Below are 24,186 nucleotides of genomic sequence, written 5' to 3'. Positions count from 1 at the left end.
TCGAGAAACTTGTTTGATTTGAGCCTTTACATTGCTAAGCGCTTAAGACTCTAAGCTGTGACATTCCTAGGTCTAAAACAGGTACTGCGGGCTTGCCCCGCCCAGTCCAACATGGCGGAGCCGCTTGTGACTCTTAATCGGTTGCACCTCTGAGCTGCAGAGCCGCTGGGCTGTTCTGGATGTTGGCTCCACTTCTCTCCAATTTCAAAATGGAGGATGTACCATTTTCTACTAGCTCTGGGGCCTCCAGGTAGGAGCCACACTCAGCACTTTAATTCTGAGACTGAGTGTGCGGCACAGAAACTCATTTCATCCAAGTTACAGCCAAATCTGACGCGCAGAGTACCGCGCAGCCTGGAAACATCGGCAGAAATCTGCCATGCTCTCCTGCTCGCCTAAACCTGATTCCGCCATCTGCCCAGGTGCAGGCGGGGAGCAGTGAGCCATTGGCATGGTCTCAGAGCACTTTCTTTCCGATCCCAAGCAGGCAAACAAACATCCAGTCCATAAAAGCCACTGAAATGCTTTAAAGCCAGAGTTCGCACTGGCGGCACAGCCCGAGGAAGCCGCGTTTTAAAATGACTCAGCTTTTTCTCTGCCGCTATTGCCAAAACAGGAAATCTCTCTACAGCACGTCCAGGCAAATAGCAAAAAGCTGTGTTAAACTCTCTCTCTCCTTTATTTAAAGCCCTCTCAGGTTTTTAAGTGGATTTAGTCACCACGTTGGAGCGCCAATCTGTAGTGTGAAGTGGCGGGGCTGCATCCCGCCACCCGGCCACCGGCTAGCTTTATACCCGAAATAATTACACAGAAACTGTATTCTTTTAAAACACTGCCTGGCCCATAGTTTCAGCCTCTTATTGGTTAATTCTCACATCTTCCTTTAACCCATATTTAGTAATCTGGGTAGCACCACGAGGTGTGGCTTACCAGGAGAGATCTTAACCTGCGTCCATCTCGGAGAGGAGCAGCATGGAGACTCACTATGGCGACTGCCTGAAGCGTCTCCCCCACTCTACTTCCTTGTTCCCACAATTCTGTTCTGTCTACTCCACCTACCTAATTTTCTGTCTCTTAAAGGGCCAAGGCAGTTTTCTTTATTAATTAACCAATGAAAGAAACAGACAGATAACTCTCCTCCATCAGTGAAAAACATACTTTTTATTTCTTTTATCATTATCAGCCTCTTAGCTGTTGTGGTGAGCCCATAACATGGCCATCTAGCCTAGCTGCTGGGAGAAAATGGCATGCCAAGAGTGGAAGCATGACTGAGTCAGATGTGTGTGTGTGTGTGTGTGTGTGTGTGTGTGTGTGTGAGCTTGGGCTTGAGATGGGAGTAGACAGGAGCTTTCTTTAGCAGAGAAATCAGTTATATGCTGAGGGAGAGCTTTCCTAACAGAGACAAATAATACTCGGACTCTGTCAATCTGCAACATCACTGCAAACTTGGAGTCTTGATCAAGAATCTAAGAAAGGAAACCTTTATGGTGAAAACTGTTGCCAAAGAGGCTGCTGGTCTCTACTGAGGCCTTTATCATATCATTAGAAGCTTAAGTAAGCCTTGTCCTGATTAAAATGCTATAAAGAAATTTATCCTTTATGGATTCAAAACATATGTGTCAGAAGGTCTTCTTGAGTTTGAAGGACCCTCATTCAACTGACGAGTTCAAGCCTTATTACTGTCACCTACCAGAAATCGAAAGAGGGAACAGTGCTGCAGAATTGAGGATGGGCCTGGTTATGGGAGGCGCTTAAATGAAGGAAACAGCTGACAAGTGTGTAGCTTCCTTGATAGAAATGTGCAATGGGCTATTCTCTCTAAAAACAGCCATCAGACTGTCCATTGTGAAGGAAGCACCCGTGGACAGACAGACTTCACAAGCAGCCTCCCCTGAATGTAGCCAGTTATAGAAAACCTAATATCCTTTCCTTCTCGGGACGTATCTGCTTTCCTGTCCATGTTGTCTGTAACAGTGATACCCACCACAGAATGGAACTTAGTGAAGCTTCATCAGCTCCAAGCTTCATCAAGGACCTTGAGCAGTGCACTGCCATGCTCACAGTGAGCTTTCATTTTCACTCACCGTCGATTACTTTAGCTGTCAAGGGCATCTTCAAAACAAATCAAAATTATGCTAAAGAAACAACCCAGTCAGTGTTTCCAGGTAAGGTGGTAGATCTGTGTGGTTGATTGGGGGGAGGGAATTATCATATCAAAACAGATCTTGTTTCTATGAAAAAATTTCACAGGCAGTAGACATTAGCCCAAGCAGGATTTTTTCTGGTGTGGGTGTGGGGAATGGGGAACACTTACTCACTGTTAGTGGGAGTACAAACAGGTGCAGTCACTATGAAAAGAGTGTGGTTGCTCCTCAAAAACTAGAAATAGATCCATCATGTGACCCAGCTGCACCACTCCTGGACACATTCGCCAAAGGACTCTGTATTCTACTACAGAGATACTTGCTCACCCATGTGACTACTGCTAAACTCAGCGGGCCAGAGTGGAAACAGCCTAGATGTCCACCAAATGATGAATGGCTCAAGGGTTGTTATGGAAGTGGGGTCAGAATAATTGGAGAACCAAAGGAACAAGTCATGAGTTGTGAGATTGTGTGTCCTTGACATGTCTACCCATGAGGTCTCATCAACAGGGCTGCCTAAATAAGACCTTACAAGGACAACACACAGGCATGCTAACATGGGGGTGGAAAGCTCCTGTGTGAAGCCTCAACTCTGAATAAAGACCGGGACAATGCTGAGAGGAGGGAAAATGTTCTTCCCCCTGGAAAGGATTTCTCCTGTAGTGGTTCTCCAATAATGTGCTGGCTTGAAGAAAAATGTCCCATAGGTTCATATATTTGCATGATCGGTCCCCAGTTGATAAATTGTTTGGGAAGGATTAGGAGGTGTGGCTATGTCGGAATAGGTGTGTCTTTACTGAATGAAGTATGTCACTGGGAGTGAGTTTTGAGGTTTTAAAAGTTCATGCCACACCCAGTGTCCTCCCTCCCCCCCTCTCTCCCTGTCATTTATGGACCAGGATGTAAGTCTCAGCTACTTCTCCAGCACCTTGCCTTCCTGCTTACCTACCTGCCTGATGTCATGTTCCCTGCCACCATACTTCCACCATGATGATGATGAACTAATCCTCTGAAGCTGTAAGCAAGCCCCCAATTGAATGCTTTCTTTTATAAGAGTTGCCTTCATCATGGTGTCTCTTCACAACAATAGCACAGTAACTAGGAGGAATGTCAAGTAATCAGCCCTGAGATCATATCCATGCACATAGCATTATATAGATAAACCAGTTATATTTATGTATTTAATAATACATGTGTGTGTACATGCACATGCACATGTATCAAATAATAATTAAAGAAAAAGAAGCCATGAATTTGAGAGAGCAAGGAGTGTATAGGAGGGGTTGGAGAGAGAAATGGGAAGGAGAAAATAATGTAATTATATTATTATTTAAACACACACATTTGTTTTATATTTATGTGATGGGATACTTATTATTAAATTGTTAGGAAAAACGAAATTATGGAATTCACAGGAAAATGAACGCAAAAATTTTTGTAGATGAGCCATGTCTAACATGACTTAATTGTATCACCAAGTGTAACTTGGTGTGGCCGAATGAGAAACTCTGGATTGACAGAAATCTTGATATCCTAACTCTATTGGGATCTACGTTTTGCAGCTGAGAATCATAGTTCACCTTGAATCTTTGCTCATTTCTTTGTTTTTTCGACCCTCAGACTAAGTGTTGGTTCATGGAGGGAGTTCCCTCTCCTTTCCAGCTCTGAGGGACAGTCTTGTCATGGGTCTTGGACAATATTATTTCCTGCTTTAGCATTCATTTTTAACTCCTTGTGTTTGGATGTTGGACATTTCATAATTGCTCCTTGATTTTATTACCCTTTCCTCTCATTTCCAGTTATTTATCTTTGTGCATTATTTGAGGAGATTTCTTCAATTTTATCCTGTGATATAGCTAATAATTTTCTCTGCCACTGCATTTTTAATTTTTATGATCTTTTTCTCAAATGTTTCCTTTCAAATTTTTGTTAACCATCATATTGTTACAATTATGTATTATCATTTATTATTACTACTAGCAGTCCTACTGAGTATATATGTGGTGTGATGTGGTGTACACCTGTGTAGAGATCTGTGGACAATATTCAGGGGTCTGTTTTCTTCTTCCACCATGAATTCTAGACATATAACTCAGGCCTTCAGTCTTTTTGAGACCAGGGCCTTTGCATACTGAGTCATCCTATGACCCAAAAGTTTCTTTATAATCCCCTTTCCAATGTCTTTTTATATTTCTCTGCAAAGATTAAGGATATAGGCAATGCAGAGGGTAGTTCAAAGAGTTTACTCCAGAGTTGCTCATTTCTATTTGTTTGCTTGGGGCTATGTATTTCACATCACCTTTCACACACATACAAGTGATCCTTGGTGGGTGCATTTTCTTTTCCTCAAAGAAGTGCTCCTTGTGTGCTTCCAAAGAGGACGCACCCTTTCCCTGGGAGAACTGGACTCATGTTGGTTTGCCAAGTGTGCTTTCCTAAGTAAGATAGGAGTTTCTGGGAGGGGTTTTATTTCCACCTTAACAAGATGGATGAGGAAGAAGAGAGGGAGTCACCAGGGTGTGTTACAGGAACAGTCATTCTGCACCTTCCCTCTGGGAGTCCTGGACCTCATCACTCTGCTGCCATTTCCTGACCTCTGGTGACCTCCTTTGGCTTTCACTGCCCGTGTTCTCTGTTCACCATTTTTCCTGATTCCTGCTGTAGACTGGAAGTTTAGAGATGAGGCAAGGGATATTTATCTTTTGTTTTTACTTATTTGTGTATCTGTTTGTACCTATGCTGAATGAGTACAGTTTCTTGTGGAGACCAGAAGAGGGAATTAGATCTGCAGGAGCTGGAGTGTGAGCCACCTAATGTAGGTGGTGGAATAGAAGCCAGGTCTTCTGTTAGAGCCGCAAGCACTCTTCACCATGAGTCACAGCTCTAGGCCCCCGATTTGTTCTTTATCCTTTAACATAGAAACAAACTACTCCAGCTCATCGCAGAGTATTACTTTAGGAGTCTACCGAAGGGAACAGGGAAAGCACTCTGATTCAGCCAGCATTCATCCAGGTCCTCAGAAGCAGGCACTTGAAGGAGAAAGGCACCGCGACTGCACCACTTTCCACTTGTTATTCAAATAGAAGACCCTGACAAAGCTCAGGATATGACAATAATTAGTGCAATGGTTGTTCTGTCTCTTTAATAGACAAGCCACGCCTACTCCCTCCCCCATCTGCTGAAGCAGGCAGGTCTTCCTTCCTGTTTGCAGCCTTAGACTCTCTTTTTCATCTCCCTCTCAGAGAGGTACCTTCGATCTCTCCTCTCTCTCTCTCTCTCTCTCTCTCTCTCTCTCTCTCTCTCTCTCTCTCTCCTCTTCTCCCCTCACTTCCATAACCACTAAATAAATATTCACCTCCACTGTGCATGGCGTGCCTATCTGTCTGTCTCTCACACACCACTGCCACGTGGCCCACCGCCAGAGACCAGCCACCTTCAGAGACCCACGGTGTGGTCTCATGTGCCATCCCTGCCTGGGACTAGCTGCTCTTGGGACCCACTGCGCCCTGCCTGCTGGGGATCCTGCAGTAATTTTTAAAAATCTATTACATTGGTGCTGTGACTTGGATGGCTCTACCACCCCCCAAGCCCCTCTCCCAGGGTCGGGATCCAGAACCAGGTATTTTCTCCACAATAACCACAGAAATTGCCTGAGCGCAATTTCTACTCACACCACCCGCTTCAATTGGTGAGTTTCCCCCATTCTATTATGGTCATTTCCCTCAGCTAAAATTGTGTTTGCACTGACCCGGGGTCAGTCAACCCATGCTAGCACTGCACACTCTGTGTGGAGCATTCGACTAGGGGCCCAGGGTCCCTCGGATTCTTCTTTCTCTTTTTTTTCCATTTCTTTTCTTTTCTTTTTGTCCCCTTGTCATAAAAGGCTGCTTGGAATGGCCTCTGGCCTCTCTAGCTTCTGAGTCACCCTGACTAGATCCAGCCAGGCCATAGCACCCACCCGGGGTCAGGGGACACCCTGTCACAGGTTCTGTGGTATTCGTGCCGATTTGCACCCCGCATATAGGGGGAGACATCCCATTATAGGCCTTGTGGTAGCTCATGGGTTTTCACAATTTCAGCCTTGGATAGCAAGCCATTCATGTCTTTCCCCCTGGTGTGGACGTCTTTAGGGGCCCTAAAACCCCAGGCCTTGATGCCCTACTTCTTCAGCTCCTACCCTTACTTTACTGGTGTCCCACCAGCTCCACTTTTATGGGAGCTTTCTGACTACTATCAGTGGGCACTGTCTAACTACTGTCAGTGCACAGGCAAATGGAAGGAGTTTCCTCAAACTGCCCCTGCTACTGCTGCCAACAAGATTGGTTAGATCCATGAAGCAGCTTTTTCAATTCCAGCCTTTTGCTTCCCGCCTCAGCTTGTGGCATGACAGCTCAGCGACAGGGTGGATCATGCCTCTAGGTCTCTCTTATTAAACTTAAAATCCCTATAGCTCAAAAATTGTGGCTTTTCCATACAACATGTGACTGCTGCCATTTTGACTTGGGTCAGGTGACTTTGTTGCCATCTTGGCTGAGAGCCAGATCAGGTGACCAAGTTCTGCCATCTTTACTAAGGTATTCCCTTCCTGGCTCCCCAGTGTTAGCTCTGTTACATGGGTGACCTTACTGCCATCTTAACTGAGAGCCAGGTTAGTTGACCAAGTTCTCCCATTTTTACTGAACTATACCCTGCCTTGTTCCCCTGGTTTACTTATGCTTTTTTTTTGTTGTTCACTAAATTCCTCTTGTTGACTCTGTTGCATGTGTTTTGTGCAGTGACATGCCTTTGGTAGGGCCCACCAAGAGCATCCCAATTCCTGTTTACTCTGTGTGTATGTTCATACATGTAACTTAAATGCACCCGTGTTTACGGTTAAATGTTATGATTGTCTGTTTATTGCATCTCATTTCAGACTACAAAAAATCTCATGTTTTAAAGTGCTATGTACTTTTAAGTCTCTTACAAAAATACTTTATATTTATTCCAACCCTCATTTAAAATATTTTAGGATGTTCTCTACTATTGTCGGTTCTGCCGTTAACCTTCTATTGCAGTTTTTTCTTCTTTCTGTCTTTTTATGAGTATAAATCTTACCTTTAAGAACCAGTACAGTCAAGCTCAGACCCACCTCTCCAGACAGATTCTATACTGTAATTTTACCTGATAAACAGCTCTCAACTGCTCAGAGATCTAGGAGATATAGCATCTAAATATTTAATTATTAAAAAAACTTTTCATAACAAAAAGAGAGAGGTTGGCCCCTAGCAGCAGCACTCTATTGCCTCCAAAGAAGACAGAAGACAAATGGACACACAACAAAGTCCATCTGCAATTCACTGTAACTGCCAAGTGCTGACCACTAGACAAAACTGCCTTTCATCTAAACTAAAGATCTCCAGATGTGGACAGAATCACTGGATTGATAGCCTCGCTGCTCAGGTCAAGGTAGGCCTGTCTTCCTACAGATTCCTTATCCCACAGGATCTTTTAGAGTCTGGCAGGCCCTCCACTAAACAGCAAAGGCAAATGCAACCTTCGGTGACCATGGAGGACTATGAGACGTAGCTCTGGGTGCCAACCAAGTAAGTTCTCTGTCATTTTTTAATCAGTAACTCAAGTAACATTTTATACTTCTTGAGGATCTCTAATGCAGTTTGATAGCTGAGAGGTTTTGTCAGTTTAAAAGGACAACCTCACCAAACAAATTTCACTAAAATACAAATATAAGACCTACAAGTTATAAAGGTGTGAGGACAAATACAAGTTATCAAACTTCTCTCTCATTGTGCATTCCATAGTCTTAAAAATAATTTTCATTGTGCAAAAACATCTGTCACAGTCATTCTGACATAACTATGCTATTGTTTATACAATGTATATGTCTAAAACTTCTGTTTTCACAAACCCAAAGAATTCCTGTGAGTTCCAGGGAGCGAACTGAAGGATCCACCTTAAACAGGTCAGATACATACCCCTCAATTCCTTGGTCCTATTTTTTTCCCTTAATTTAACTTTGTCCTCTGTTCTGCCAATACCTTAAACAGGTGTAAGAGACACCAGACATTTCCATACCACAAACACCAGACATGAGCAAAGAGACCAACTATGCCAGGATGTGACCAGCACCCAGCCTTCTCAGGTTCCCCCCAAAGTTGATGCCCACAAATAAGCAGGAAGAAGTTTTGAGAATCTGCTGTCCCAATTCCTTTAACCTGTGGTGCCTAACCTCCAGATTTTTTTTATAAAAAAGAGATGGGAATGTAATGATTGTTCTGTCTCTTGAAAAGACAAGCCCCACCCACTCCCTCCCCCATCCACTGAGGCAGGCAGGTCTTCCTTCCTGCTTGCAGCCTTAGTCTCTCTTTTCTGGCTCTCTCTTGGAGAGGCAGCTTCAGTCTCTCTCTCCTCTCTCTCTCTCTCTCTCTCTCTCTCTCTCTCTCTCTCTCTTCTTCTCCCCTTCTCCCTTCCTTTTCATTAACTACTAAATAAATATCCAACCTCACTCTGCATGGCATGCCTCCATCTGTCTCTTGCCCACCACCGCCACATGGTTCACCGCCAGAGATGCCGCCGGGGACCAGCCACCTTTGGAGACCTGCAGCATGGTCTCATGTGTAATCCCTGCCTAGGACTGGCTGCTCTTGGGACCCCCTGCCCACTGCCTGGTGCCTCCAGGGATCCTGCAGCAAGGTACTTGGGGATCCACAGCAATTTTTAGTAATCCATTACAATTAGCCCAGAAGGATTTTGTTTTCCTAAAGAAGGAAAGCATCTTATTAGTACCTTCATTTATTGCTCACTTTTTCACTTGGTTTCCATAGTTTCATTTGCTCATACACTATGTTTAAGCTGATGTTCAACTAGAATATGCCATAGTAGAGATACATGCATTCTAAAATTTAAAATAGCAATTTATTATCTTGCTATTATTTAAAACAAAATGCTATGTTCTATTTTGGCAAGGTATTAGTCCTGGGACGTGGTCTCTTCCCCTCTCTGCTCTACTTTCCATGGGAAGTAAAAGCTGCTTTCCAGGGAGACGCTGCTCTGTCTTACCCTGGTGGCTGTGCCACAGACACCTGAAATACAGTGACACTGATTTCTGACCCATTTTCATTTAAAAAAATATGGCTTTTCATGTTATCTTTTATGTTGTTTCAGCAGAAAAATGGAGTATAGAATGTTTCCATAGGCATTTTCAATGTCTTTAGAACAATAAGGGCACACATGGTGGAGCTAGTCCCCAACTCCAGTGCAGAGAGGCAGCAAGTGCCCCTCGATGCTGGGGGAGCACACTGCTCCCTCCTACCCTGCTCATTCTAGCCACGGTGCAATGAAGCATGGGAAGGGTTGGCCTTTGCTTTGCTTTGCTTTGCTTTTGTGTTTGAGTTTTGCTCACAAGTGCTGGTGGCTTCATCTGTGACTTTAAGCTGTAAATACAAAGTAGTAGATCAGCTTTTAAAAGAGGAGTGTTTCAGCCTTTCAGAGAATTTAAAATGTGTTAATGGGCCGCGTTACTCTCTGAAAATGGATTTTATAGAGCTGTCCTGTAGAACTGTATCTTAGTAGAAAACTCAGCCTGGAAGAATCCTCCATTGAAAGCAACTGCTCAGTTCACAGCACTGTGTCAACAAGAGTTATTTTAGAAAACACAGCCTGGAACAGTCACCCATTGAAAACAACTGCTCAGCTGTAGTCCTGTGTCAACAAGAGCTATTTTCATTTCAACTGCAAGGTCATTCTGACAAACCAGCTCTTCTGTTTTAAATATGTATACATGCACACACTCATACACACACACTTTCTTTCTTGCTCACATGCAATTTTTCTATCCATTCAGCAATATTTAATATGGTTAAAATTTAATAATCTACATTATCATCTCTATTCTAATTTTTTCATTACAATATAAAATAACAGTTCTAGGAAACAATCCAAACTAACCCCTACCTCCCAGGATGCTCAGTTCTCAATTGGGTCATGAAAAGCAGTTTTTACATACCTCATTTCTGTAATTCTTTTCTCTGAAAAAATAGTGCCTGTTGCCTCAGATAGTAAGAGAAGGAATAATCCATCTCAGCTGAAAAGGCCAGTGATGTGAATTAGCTGCTGAGCAGAACGGACTGCGCACTGGAGCCAGAGCATGTGCAGTCGCTTTCTCTACTTCCTGCTCCGAGATGTGCTTTTATCAAATGGAAGTGCTCTTGGACAACTAAGCTCCACGTAAGTGCCTTGCTTAGCTTGCATTTCTTGTTGTTGTTCTTATTGTTATTTGCTATTTAGTTTTTTCTGTAAAATCCTTGTGAATATGTAAATTCAAGCACATATCTATCTACTAAAGCAAAAGTTAGTGATCACAGACGCAGATTCCATATATTCAGCTTAGGAAAAGGGAATGAAGGAGATTTGGGAATCTAGGTTTTATTGCATGTGTAATTATTCCATGGAAGAATTAGAGTTGGTTATTTGAAAACTGTTGATCAATATAGGAAGTGAGCTTGCAATCATCATTGGTCAGGATGAATGACAGATGTAATTTTATTATAATTACATAGTACTAACTCTGTTTGTATGTGTTTATTTACTCCATATGTATTCCAGTCGTCTTTTGGATTTGAGGAAGTAATAAATATTAGAGAGATGCTTGCCTTGGTCCTGTGGCAGCAGAAACTGTTTCGCTTTATTCATTAGTGAACTCACACACGTGGGAGTGTGTTGCTCTGTGAGCACAAGAACGTAACTGCCAAATGAGCAGCTCCTATCTTCCAGGGAAACCAAGTCCATGGCCTTTAAACTCTGCATTAACCCCACAGCAAACAATCACAATGTACGATGCTACAGCAGAAAACAAAAAGCAAAACATACAGGCTAAAGCACAATGTGACTTGCTATACAAACATGATATTTCATAATTGAAGGAAACAGCAAACTCACTGGGGAGTTTTTAATGCCACCCTTGAGATTTTTTGACCCTTAAATATAGACTCAATATCTTCCCAGTGTGCTCTACTCTTCCTGCCTGAACTTCACATTACACAAAGTCTGTGGCCATTCCCCTTCACAATGCACAAACCTGTGTGACCCCCAGATGGTTTTCTAGGTAGCAACTCTTTATTCTGCTTCCACTCAATTGGCTTTGATTTTCCTGTGAACTCCTCATGGCCTGAAACCCTGACTTTCATTCTGTCCTGTGTTTTTCCTGCAGGCCCTTTCCCATCCCATGAACATCTATATAAGAGGGCTCCAGGACAGACAATGAGGGTGCACTGCATAATGCGAGTTTAATGAAGGGGCCATTAGGAGTGTGGAGAATTCCAGCACAACACGGTGCCTGCGCCTGGACAATGAAGGTGCAAGTATAAAGTGATATACAGAGATGGCTGGGTATCAGAAGTGTGAGAGGCAGAGATGGCCTAGAGGTAAAAACACTCACACTGCATGTGCATTGGGCAGGAATTCAGTTCTTGTCACTCATGTTGGATGGCTCACAAACACCTGTAACTCTGGCTCAAGGATCCGACACTCTCTTTTGGATTCTGTAGGAACCTGTGTGTGCACATGTACATGCATGCTTGTATGTGTACACATACACAGAGAGAGAGAGAGAGAGACAGACAGACACAGACATAGACACAGAGAGAGACAGAGAGAGCACAGCATATCCTTGAGGAATGAGCCAGAGACCAGGACTTCACTCTCCTGTGTTTTGGAGCCATATGTCCCTCCCATAGGATTAATCCAGGCCAGTACTAGAAAATAAATGATCCAAGTGATGTAATCTACACAGGTCTGCATTGATTTTTTTAACAAAATTCTAGGCATAGTGCAAGGATGGAGAGAGGAACAGGAGGCCCAAGTCAACATCACCAGGCCAAGCTCATGGTGGAACTTAACTCTTGCCTGGTGATCTCCTTCGAAATGACTAGAGAGAATCCATTCAGGGAGGATGCCAGCTGTGGAACTTGTTACTATGAGTCTCTGGTGTGTCATCATTTCTCACCCTTCTGAGCTCTGTTAGGGAAGACACCCACATCCAAGCTCAGCCAAGTCCATTATCTTTTTTAAAAATGAGCCTCCAAAACAAAATTAATCCATATGAATTTTAAGTACTTGCTCATATTTATATGAGAGTTTGGTTAAAGTACTCGGGTTCTTGAGTTGAGAGAGAGGTGGTCTGATGTCTCAGATTTGATGTAATGGCTGTGAGGAACCTACATTGGAGATGCTGCTTCCCAAGAACAGTCATGAACGACATATCTGGATCTTATTCCTGTTGGACACGTAAACAAAATTTACTGTCCTTTCCATCAAAAAGTGAAGACAAATGAAAAAAGAAAAGAAAAGGAAAAAAAAACAATTGAAGAAGCTGCTTGGGAGAAATTCTAATTTTTCCAGGGTCATGACTTCTTGAAATCAAATATGTGCTAAAGGTTGCTCACTCTGCTGAAAGAAAAAAAAATGTTCTGCTTCTCAACTGCATCATTTGAACCAACCAATCTCAGGATATGAACTGAAGTTCTGATCAGTCAAAGTGAGACATGAGACCCCTTTGCATTATGAATAAGAACCTAGTAGAACCCCCATATATACTCACACACTGCACTTACTGGGGTTCTTACCTGCTTCATTCAACTTGACTATGTATCCTTCTGAAGAAGCAATATTTTTTGCCTTGAAGAAAAACTTGAGATTGAGTTGTCATTTGCTTAGACTCTAGAGACATTTCTTACATTTTTCAACCTTTACCACACATTAAGGCTAGATCCAAGGACCCATTGCAGAAGGTTCCATCTACAGGAACTTTTGTGTATCAGAAAATACAGCTATGAAGAATGAGAAAGTTAAATCAAGCAGCACATGGCTTCCATTTATTGAAACCAATCTTGCAGAGTGCCTTTATTCAACCATCAGGTATGATTTTAAACATGAGTTACCAATGGCATTAATTCAGTCATTCAGCAGTTCAAATATTTTTCCTTTCAGGGTGTGTGTGTGTGTGTGTGTGTGTATGATGTGCATGTCACAGCACACATGTGGAAGTCAGAACAAGACTTACATGAATCAGTTATTTCCTTCTAGAACCATATGAGTTACAGTTATCAAACAGAGTTTTACAAACATGGTAGCAGGTGCCTTTACTCCAGGAGACAACTTGTTGGTCTAACTGTTCCACTATTTGCCAGATAAATACACCAGAATGTTCTAGTTTCTGTGCTCCAAACATGGGAAGTGTGATTCCCTTCTGAATGCTGGAAATATCTTTTATTATCATTGGTTAATAAAGAAGCTTCTTTGGTCTGTGGCAGGAAAGAATAGAGCTAGGCTGGAAAGCTAAACTGAATACTGGGAGAAAGAAGGCTGAATGAGAGAGACACCATGTATCCACCAAAGAAGACAGATGCTCACTGAAATCTTACAGGTAAACCACAAGCCTCATGGTAAAATACAAAATAATTAGGAATGGGCTTAATTTACGATGTAAGAGTTAGCTAATACGCAAGGCCTAAGCTATTGAACAAGCAGTGTTGTAATTAATATAGTTTCTTTGTGATTATTTTAGGTCTGGGCAGACAAGAAATTGAACTCGCAGCCATCTACCTACACCAATTGACATCCATTATGGGGCTAACTACGATACACATAAAGCCTCGAGAGAGTTTAAACAAAATTCTAGACACACCCACACACACACAAACAAAAAACAGGAGTTTAACACAGGCTTCTTGGTACCTTGCAGGATTTTTGTTTTTTTGGTATGGGCTCTGTTTGCTGGCAACAAGTAGAGGTGCACTAGCTCCTTTAAGAAAGGTCTTCCTGACTCAGCATTGTCGACAAAGGCTGTGCAGCTTCTTTAGCAGAGGACTTCCTGATTTATGATAGTTTCACAAATAGCTCTGGCTCTTTCAGGAGGCCAAGCACTTAAATAGGGTCTGTGAGCAGCATGTTACAAATTGCCTAATGGTGACATAGATCCACTGCAACCCTGGAATATGCAGTGAACATGCCTCCTCCATGTTGAACTGGGCAGAGCCAACAGGCAGGGTCATGGAGCTGGTCCTAGTCATGCCCTTTTAGCATTTAAAAAAAAGCACTCCTGATCAGAGAATAATTACAGATACACATTAAATAAATACAGATTCAGATGAAAAAGCATAAATATATGTAGGCTTGAGAGAAAGAGAGGAAAAAGAGTGTAGGCAGTAATAATATAAAAGAGTACAGAAAGTCATAGATTAAAGAAGTAAAGATAATAAAATAAATATTAAACTTGTAAAAAAGTAATAGAGTATAAAAACAAGTCACATAAAGATGGAATATATACTGAGAGTCTGGATTATGTATATTACTGAGTTTTCTTTGAATTTTTTGACTGTGAATGAGCTAAGTACAGAGAGATATTTAATTATGGGAGCTGCTAAGATAAACTGGCATATATATTTTGAAGGTATCTTGACTTCAAATTTTGAGTCTAAGGATATGTTGCCTTAAAAAGGTTCTGCTTTTATTTCCACAGAAGATGAGAACCTGTGTATTCCTTCCAAGCTAATGTGGTTTGATGGAACAAGACCTTTTGAAAAGTCTCTGCAAACCCTCAAAATATTTTGCCCAACAAAAAGCAAGAAGCAGATTAGAGATAACTACACTCAAATTCCCAAATATTATTTATAAATGTTTGTTTTCATTTAAATGAGGATATGATATAGATATGAATATTTTGCATTGGTATGGATCTTGGTCTATTGATACAAATTTAAGGTCAATTTTGTTATATTTATTTCTACTCTTGATCAAGTTATTGTGTTTGTACAGCTCATCTAAAATGTAATATGTAGTTAAAAATACAAATTAATAGATAATCACAGTAGTCAAACTTGTAGTCATGTTAGTTGGGTTTTCTAAATATACAGAGATAAATTTCAGTTAGATAGGTATTCTTCAAATCTTTCAGAGACCTTCAGAATATAGCATTCAAATGTTTTAAGAACTTATGGGACTTTTAATGACAATGAGACACATCTGCTCCTGGCAGCACCAATCTACTTCAAGAGGATGATGAGCATTGAAGAGGCTCATTATGGAGTTAGTTAGCCATTTGGCAAGCTTGGATTGCTTGATGTTATGCTGTATAAACTGGACATGCAGGAACCACAGAAAAAATGACTGCTAAAGTTGACTCAAGAAGATAAGATCGTCAAGATGGCGCCGAAAGCGAAGAAGGAAGCTCCTGCCCCTCCCAAAGCGGAAGCTAAAGCGAAGGCCTTGAAAGCCAAGAAGGCAGTGCTGAAAGGCGTCCACAGCCACAAAAAGAAGAAGATTCGCACATCGCCCACCTTTCGGCGGCCCAAGACCCTGCGGCTATGAAGGCAGCCTAAATACCCCCGGAAGAGCGCGCCCAGGAGGAACAAGCTTGACCACTATGCCATCATCAAATTCCCCCTGACCACCGAGTCAGCCATGAAGAAGATAGAAGACAACAACACACTTGTGTTCATTGTGGACGTCAAGGCCAACAAGCACCAGATCAAACAGGCTGTGAAGAAACTCTACGACATCGATGTGGCCAAAGTCAACACCCTCATAAGGCCCGACGGAGAGAAGAAGGCGTATGTCCGGTTGGCTCCTGATTATGATGCTCTGGATGTTGCCAACAAAATTGGAATCATCTAAACTGAGTCCTGCCGGCTAATTCTAAATATACACTTTTTCAACATAAAAAAAAAAAAGAAGATAAGATCATCCTTCAGGGTTCCTGCTTCATGAAACAGTCTGCCAGACATTCTACAGGACATAGACAAAAGTGCTGACAAGTTGCCAAAATAGGCAGAACTGTCTTTGAAATTTCTTGCTTCTTGGAAAAGTCTGCCAGACACTATGTGCCTATAGGCAGAAGATGGATGCCTCAATGCTACAGAAGAATTTGAGTGACCGTTCAGGCAACAAGATGTGTCTGTCAATTCTAGTGTTTTGGAAGTTGCTAACAATGCACTTCCTGTTAACTTAGGTTTTATATATATATATATATATATATATATATATATATATATATATATATATTGATGGAGGAGAGTTATCTGTCTATGTTTCTTTCATTGGTTAATTAATAAAAAAAACTGCCTTGGCCCTTTAAGAGAACAGAAAAATTAGGTAGGTGGAGTAGACAGAACAGAATTGTGGGAACAAGGAAGTAGAGTTGGGGAGACGCTTCAGGCAGTCGCCATAGGAGTCTCCATGCTGCTCCTCTCCGAGATGGACGCAGGTTAAGATCTCTCCTGGTAAGCCACACCTCGTGGTGCTACCCAGATTACTAAATATGGGTTAAAGCAAGATATGAGAAATAGCCAATAAGAGGCTACAGATAATGGGCCAGGCAGTGTTTAAAAGAATACAGTTTCCGTGTAATTATTTTGGGTAAAGCTAGCCGGGTGGCGGGACACAGCCCGCCGCTTCACACTACATATATATATATATATATATATACATATATATATATATATATGTATATATATATATATATATATGGGGTCTTTGATGGAATTGAAGAAAGATAGTTATAATTATAAAAGATAGATTAGATATAAAACTTTTGACTCACAAAGCTAGGATTAAATAATAGATCATTTTGCTTAATTTGCCAAATGTAAATGGACTAAATATTTTAATTATAATTCTTGTTTGATAATTGTTTTGTTCTATGTAAGTTTGCTGTATTAAAGTTAAAACCTTCCTTTTTATTTAGACAGAAAATGGGAGGTGATGTGGAATTTACCTCTGTATGCTGTAAATATATTTTATTATCATTGGTTGATAAAAAAAACTGCTTGGCCTATGGCAGGGCAGAATAGAGATAGGCAGGAAAACTAAACTGAATGCTGGGGGAAAGAAGGCAGAGTCAAAAAGATGCCACATAGTCACCAAAGGAGACAGACACTGGCCAAAACCCTATCGGTAAACCATGAGCCTCATGTTAAAATACAAAATAATAGGAATGGGCTAAATTAAGATGTAAGAGTTAGTTAACAAGAAGCCTAAGCTATTGGACAAGGAGTGTTGTAATTAATGTAGTTTCTGTGTGATTATTTCAGGCTAGGAAATAAATGAGCAGCCTCCACCTACAGAAGTGAGGCCAAAGGGGATGAGGTAGAAAAGAGAAAAGATTAAATGCTCTTACACTACTGGCACTATGTTGCTGTGCAAGTCAGTTTCAGGCATTTTAAAAATCAATCCATGGGTCTAGGAAAGCCTTTTGAGGAAATGTCACTGAATGTAAGGAAGGAGAGCTAGTAAGGAGAAGGGATCACTAGAACAGAACAATAACAAAAAACATAAATAAATAAATCAGAAAAGCCCTTGCTGTATGGGTCAGAAACCTGAATTTTTTCCTTCATTCAAGAGCCAGAGTTCCCTTCATCAAGGAGAAATCTGGTTACTGGCTCTTTTTAACTGAATGTCTGGGACTTGGGTTGGATGCCTAACATCACTTGACCTTCACTGTTTAGCACTGAGGACTTAAACTTTACAGTAGAAATGGGACTGTTTAGGCCACTTTAAAAGCTCAGGATTATGATGTAGGGAATCTCAGTTTCAGAACTCGGGTACTGAGTATTCAGTCCATCAAGTATTGTTCTGAGTCACTTGGGGCTTTTGTGATTCCAAGCCCTAACCTGGAAATCACTCAAGAGCTCACTGTAACGAAACTCTGAGACTTTGGGATCTGGACTTGTTGTCATTTGGGGAAGCAGTCAAACCAATGGTGAGACCATGGAAGCCTGATCCTGCAGTTTACTGAATCAGCTGCTGAGCCTCATATTGCTTAGTGGAAGAAATGAAATGGGGGTAGACCTACATTAGGGCTATTATGAAGTTGATGATTTGAGAAATTTAGCTTACTGGAACTCTACTTTATCTACTGTAGACTACAAAGCTTCTTAATCATGATTGTTCAAGTCCAGTATCAGTCAAATAATGTGAACGGATATTCTTCAAAAAAATACATACATGAAAATCATGCATACCAGGCAACATCATCACAGAAATTCATGTCCAAAGTGCAATTAGAATTCTTTGTGGGAATGGTTAGGATTAAAATGAAAAGGAAGGTGCCGGTGAGATACAGAGAAAATGCAATATGTATTGTTGATGGAATTAATATTTCTCAAAAAATCAAACATAGCTACAGTGTGATCTAGTGATACCACTGTTCAGAACATCCACAAAGGAAAAGAAGTGTGTGTGTGCATGTGTGTGTGTATGTGTATGTGTGTGTGTATACCTATCTTTTCACAATTATGGCAACATTATTTATAATAGTCAATAAATGGGATCAATCTAAGAACCCACCAGCTAGAGAACATAAAGAAACTCTGGTACATGTGCACACTGAAGTCCTGTTCAACCATAAATCCTGTGGTTTTTAGTAGAACAGATGAGCCTGCAGAACATTATTTAAGCAAAATAAGTCAGGCACAGGAAAACAATAGCACATGAGTTCTTGCTTATATGTGGATGCTGAAAACATTTATCTCATCCAACTAAACAGTATAATAGTGATTGCAAGAGACACAAAAGGTCACAGGTGGCAGAAATGAAAAGACTGATTAATGGATACAGTGCTATATTTGGGATAGAAAAATAGGCCATACAATTACAATTAATAATGATGTACATTTTACAATCACTAGAAAAGAGTTCTAAGTGTTCTCAGTACAGAGAAACAAGAAATATTTGAGGTGATTGGTATGATAATCCTGATGTGATCGTTATAATTGCATTATAGAATGCATGCATACCGTTATTGCATGTCAATTAAAAATAAGTATGTTTTAATACGAAGACAATTTAGTAGAAAAATAGTATTGGGTTTTCCTCTAGGGCCTATAGCCAATCTAACCACATGTTTCTAGCCCCTTTAATGATGCCAAGTATGGATTTCCACTCACAGAGTGGACCTAAGGTTACTAACTCCCATAACGTTCATGTCACTATTGCACCAGTGAGATTGTCTGATCAGAACAGTCATCATGACCAAAATGGCATCTTCAGGGCCTTATTTCTTTATTTTTTAATCTTCATCATATCTGTGCCTTGGCCTTGAAACACTGTTCTTAAAATGTTGTCCTTCATTTTAGCTTCAGAATCATCATACATTTCCCCTTCTCTTCTTGTGCGTTCTGTGCTCTAAAACCCTGAACTCTTCTTTGGATTCCAGAGTCAAGTGCAGGGCCATGAAGAAACTCTCTAATGAGTCTATAAATCAATAAACAAACAGAAACTATAAAAAGAACTCTGAATCAAGATTACCCTGGGTGCTGGGACCATAGTTAAACTGTAGATTGCTTGCTTAGGTCCAATTTCCTAAAGAGTTGTGGGAATGCCTTTTCAATTTCAGAAAGCTTTAAAAGTTATCATCCAATGATGAACTGATTTATTGTCAATAGCCAAATAGATAATATCTATACTATACAAACTTCCTGTTCCATCTGAGAGCTCCATTTTAAATGACACGAGCTGTGTACTATCAGGAAACTCTGGATCTTCCAGATAGTTTTGAATGATGATGATTTGGGAGGAGGAAAAGAGAGAGAGCTCATTTCATACTGCAACCATGTTTACTTTAATGCACATGAAATTACAATCCACTTAAGACTTCACTTCTCAGAAGAGTGCAGCCTCATTAAGAACACACCTGGTTTTAAATCACAGGTCTTTGAAAGTCAATTTTACAGTTGTCACAAGACTAAATTTATAAAACTTTATGCACTCTCTTGAATTAATTAAGATCTTTCTATAATGCCCACTTCTGTCTTTTAAATGGACTAATGTCCTAGACATGTAGGGTCAAGTTTTAAGAAGCATTATAAACCATAAATAGAGCCCAGGAGATTTCAAAATTGATCCATATTCTATAAATTGTCCTTGTGATATTCTTGATATCATGATACAATATTTTAGGCATTGTGTAGGTGTGTGTATGTTATGTGTGCATGTGTAAACACATGTGTGACAGCTATGCTGGCCCCTGGAGGTCTGTGGGGACCAGAGGCATATGTCAGCTGTCTTGTTCAATCACTTCTTCATCTGATTCTTTTGAAACAAGGTGTCTTATTGAGCCTGAAGCTTCCTGATGTTTCTAGCCTGACTGGTTCATGGGCCTCTGGATTCTTTTTGCTCCCCTCTAGACTCCATAGTCACCATTTACATGGGTGCTGTGAAGCTGAACACTGATCCTAATACTTCCTCAGTGTGTGGTTGTCAACTTCATTGAATCTGAAATTAACTAAATCCCCAAATGGAGGGATTTTTTTTTCTTAATTTGAAGTTGGAAGACACACTTCTAATCCAGATCTTTTGAGCTTGGAAAAGACATGTTTTTGATATGAATCTCAAGGCAGAAAGACACACCTTTAATCCAGATTGTTTGAGCTGGGTAAACACTATTAATCTGGGCTACACCTTCTGCTGGAAGCCTATGTAAGGACATGGAATAAGGAAGTTTTTCCTCATTGCCTGCTTGCTCTCACCTTGCTAGTAAGTCCACCCTCTCACCAGCATTAGAGCCTACATCTTCAGAATTTCAGCATATACTAACGACCAACCTTGACATCCAGCCTCATGCACTGAGCAACTACTGGATTCTTAGAATTTCCATTCACAACCAGATATTTTGGATTATCTGGACTGCAGCCTGTAAGTTGTTCAAAGAAATCCCCCATATACATACATACATACATAGACTCACATATCATATATATATATATATATATATATATATATGCATATATGCTCCATTCTATAAGTTCTGTTTCTCTATAGAATCCTGATGAGTACACACAGCAAGCACATTACTAACTGATGCAGCTCTGTTGGCCAAGACATTTTATTCTTTGCTTTTATTTCCTCATTCTATGCGCAAATTTTTATCAAACCTTCCAAATTCTGGCAACTAAAAGTGCAGATGCTAGACTGAGCAGACATGGGTTTTGGTTTTGGTTCTACCATTTGTTGACTGTCTGGCTTCTTGAAAAATGAGAATTACAATGTTCCTGTCACAGAATTGGTGGGAGAGCTCTGATATGTGTGTGTGTTTCTTTGGAATTTTCACTCACAGCTCTAGCGTAACATGGATTTAGTGAAGGCAGTCATTTCATGAACAGTAAGCAGAAATGTAAGACTGCAAATTCAGATTTGCAAATGGTCGAGTTTCTCCGTTCAAACTTTCTTTTTGCTGTGACAGAAATAGTTAAAGAAATTGCAATTTTTAAATCAATAATGAATTTGACAACATTTAGCTCCTCTCCCCATCTTAGAATTACTTCACTGGTCATTTTTAAGGACTGTTTGCTTCTCAAACCCAGACAAGTAGCAGATATCTGACTTTAGTGTTAAACATCCTCTATATTTGACAGTTTTAAAAAATCTCCATATACAGTCGCAGCTAAACAACAAGAAGAAACCCTGCCACTGTGGCAAGTTGGAGGTTCCTAACATACAGAACAGTCTTGGACGTGTGCAGAGCCAGCTTCCTTGAGCCAGTCTTGGTACAATGAGGCTCCACAGAACTGTGGGAGCCCAGCAGGGTGTCTGTCTATGTGTCTACTGTTCTCTAAGTTGTCGCAAATGCATAGGTCAAAGAACATCCGGGGGAGTTTCACCCTCTTCAGGCAATTCTGTGTTATCTTTAGAGGTAAAGGTGCTAATCATGGGTTTCTTTGTTTTATCATATGACCTCTTTTGTCTGTATTGATTTTTTTGGTTTTGTTTTGTTTTTTAAGACCGTTTCTCTGTAGCTTTGAAACTTGTCCTGGAACTAGCTCTTGTAGACCAATCTGGCCCCAAATTCACACAGATCCACTTGCCTCTGCCTCCTGAGTGCTGGGATTAAAGGTGTGTGCCACCAACACCCAGATGTCTATATTGATTTTTAAGTTTTATTTTTAGCAGGTATATGTGCACCAGAAAGAGGTGTTGGATCCCCTGGAACTGGAGTAATAGGCATTTGGGAGCCATTCAGTGTGGGTGCTAGGAACCAAACTCAGACCCTCAGTAAGAGCCACACATGCTCTTACCTAATGAGCCTTCTCTCCAGCTCCTTGCTGTATTTTTTTAAAACCATTTCTTCAAAACAAAATACTGAATTATGATGAAAGCTGTGTTAGTGCAACCAGCCAGTGGTTCCAAGGCAACCAGTTACATTGTTAAGACTGAAATACAGCGTCTTCATTCATTCAACATTCAGGAGCCAAAGTACTTCTTAAAATGAGATTGGTTAAGTGACTCAACCTGTGAAGGTCTGAGCCTGCTCTAAGGTGGAAAGGGAAGCACACAGTTGAGATAGCAAAGCCACAGCTTGAACACAACACAGAGACCAATCAAGCTAACTATGCCTTGCACACATAAGCCAGAGATCCGGAATGACTGGTGCATGCAGTGTCTTCGGGACATGACAGGGCCATTGCTCTCACGCACTCACAGCACCTGTGCTTGCCTGCAACAGACTTCGTCACGATCAAGCCAGCACTAAATAGAGCATAGATGGGGGAAGGGCTCACAGAGCCCCACCCCTAACTAGAAACTTTGGCAGCTGAAGACTTCAGGCAATGGTCCCTGTTAGGTGCCCACATTACAGTGGGTGGTCTTACATCCATACATATAATGACAGTAGTGATCAGAGTCAGTAGACTATGAAGTTTTTTTTTTTTTGACTATGAAGTTTTAAGAGTGACATGAGGATGTAAAGATCTTGGAGGAAATAGAAGGGGATATAACCAAAATATATGTTAAAAAAACAGTACACATAACCCTGTCATAAAAAAAGACACAGGTTCTGGCTTTCCACAAATAAGTTATTATCTTACTCGCTTTATGACAAAAACTGAACTTCAGTCCCTACAGAAATAATTCATGGCACTTTTCTTAACTGCGGCACATCGTTCTGCTGACGAGGTTTAAACCATCTCTGCCGAAGTTTCCTGCTTCCTCTATGCAATCAACTGTGCTATTCTGTAGCAATGCCACTGGTTACAGGGTGTCAGTCACTTCGGTCTTTGCCTGCATTGAATACACTTCTATATCACGTCTTTGCCCACCAAACAGATAAGGGTGTTGGTCCCTGTGGGAATGGAGCTACAGTCATTTGGGAATCACAAACAGGTGCAAGCATGACACTTGAGAACTGTCTCTTTCAACCTTGTCAAATATTTGCCCTGCATTTTCCCAGAGGGGAAGCTATGATTCTAAAGGGAAGCTTAGCACATGAGAAATGTGAGGCCCAAGTGATGTCCAGTATTGAATAAATAGATGCTGGTAACCCAGAACTGTTGGTTTATTTTGCTTTTAAGTGCTACTATCCTAAAACAATTTGTTTTTAAAGTAAATTCATATCTCATCCTATTAAGAAGCATTTTCTCATGGAAAAGATCAAATTTGAACAAAATATTTTCCCCAGATAATCCTTTAATTCATATTGAAGGATCATTTACATTGTAGTCAGATAAAAGCAGAATTGTCTTAGGCCACAAGGCTGGCTGAGTTCATGCTCCTCAACCTTCAGCTAAGGCTAAAGTAGTGTCATAAATCACAAATATGTCTACAAGTGGGATATGTACATGGCTTTTGTTGATTGACTGGTTGGTCCATCACATTTTCTTTAGTCTTAAATTTTTACTTACATTTTTTTCATACAGCATATTTTGATCACATTCTCCCCCCACCCAGCTGCTCCCATCTCTTTCCCATGTTTTGTTTCTCTCTGTCTCTCTATCTCTATCTCTGTGTCTCTGTCTCTCTGTGTATACCTCTGTCTCTATCCCGTTCTGTCTGCCTGTCTCTGTCTTTCTATCTATTCCCAAAGAAACAAACAACAAACAACAAAAAGAAAAAATATACAAAACAAAAAGGACACACATACACACATCACATTCTCTCTCTCATGCACACCATAGACTATGGGCCAACTGTTCCTGGGCATAGACTTCCTGGAGTGGCAGAGGAGCAGGGACAATTCACCCAGTGTCACTCACGGGGAGTCTGGTTGATGTACCCAGTG

At 40.9% G+C, this 24,186-nt stretch overlaps 1 protein-coding gene and 1 pseudogene across 1 annotated transcript in view; one reads left to right on the top strand and one right to left on the bottom strand.

The window, feature by feature from the left end:
- Positions 1-24,186, bottom strand: part of Trpc6 (transient receptor potential cation channel subfamily C member 6) — a 122,062-nt gene that overhangs the window by 46,913 nt on the left and 50,963 nt on the right.
- LOC119809720 lies at positions 15,341-15,862 on the top strand (annotated as a pseudogene).

The sequence above is a fragment of the Arvicola amphibius genome, chromosome 3, assembly GCF_903992535.2.
Source record: "Arvicola amphibius chromosome 3, mArvAmp1.2, whole genome shotgun sequence".
Classification (NCBI taxonomy): domain Eukaryota; kingdom Metazoa; phylum Chordata; class Mammalia; order Rodentia; family Cricetidae; genus Arvicola; species Arvicola amphibius.
This window is presented reverse-complemented; position numbering and strand designations above follow the sequence as displayed.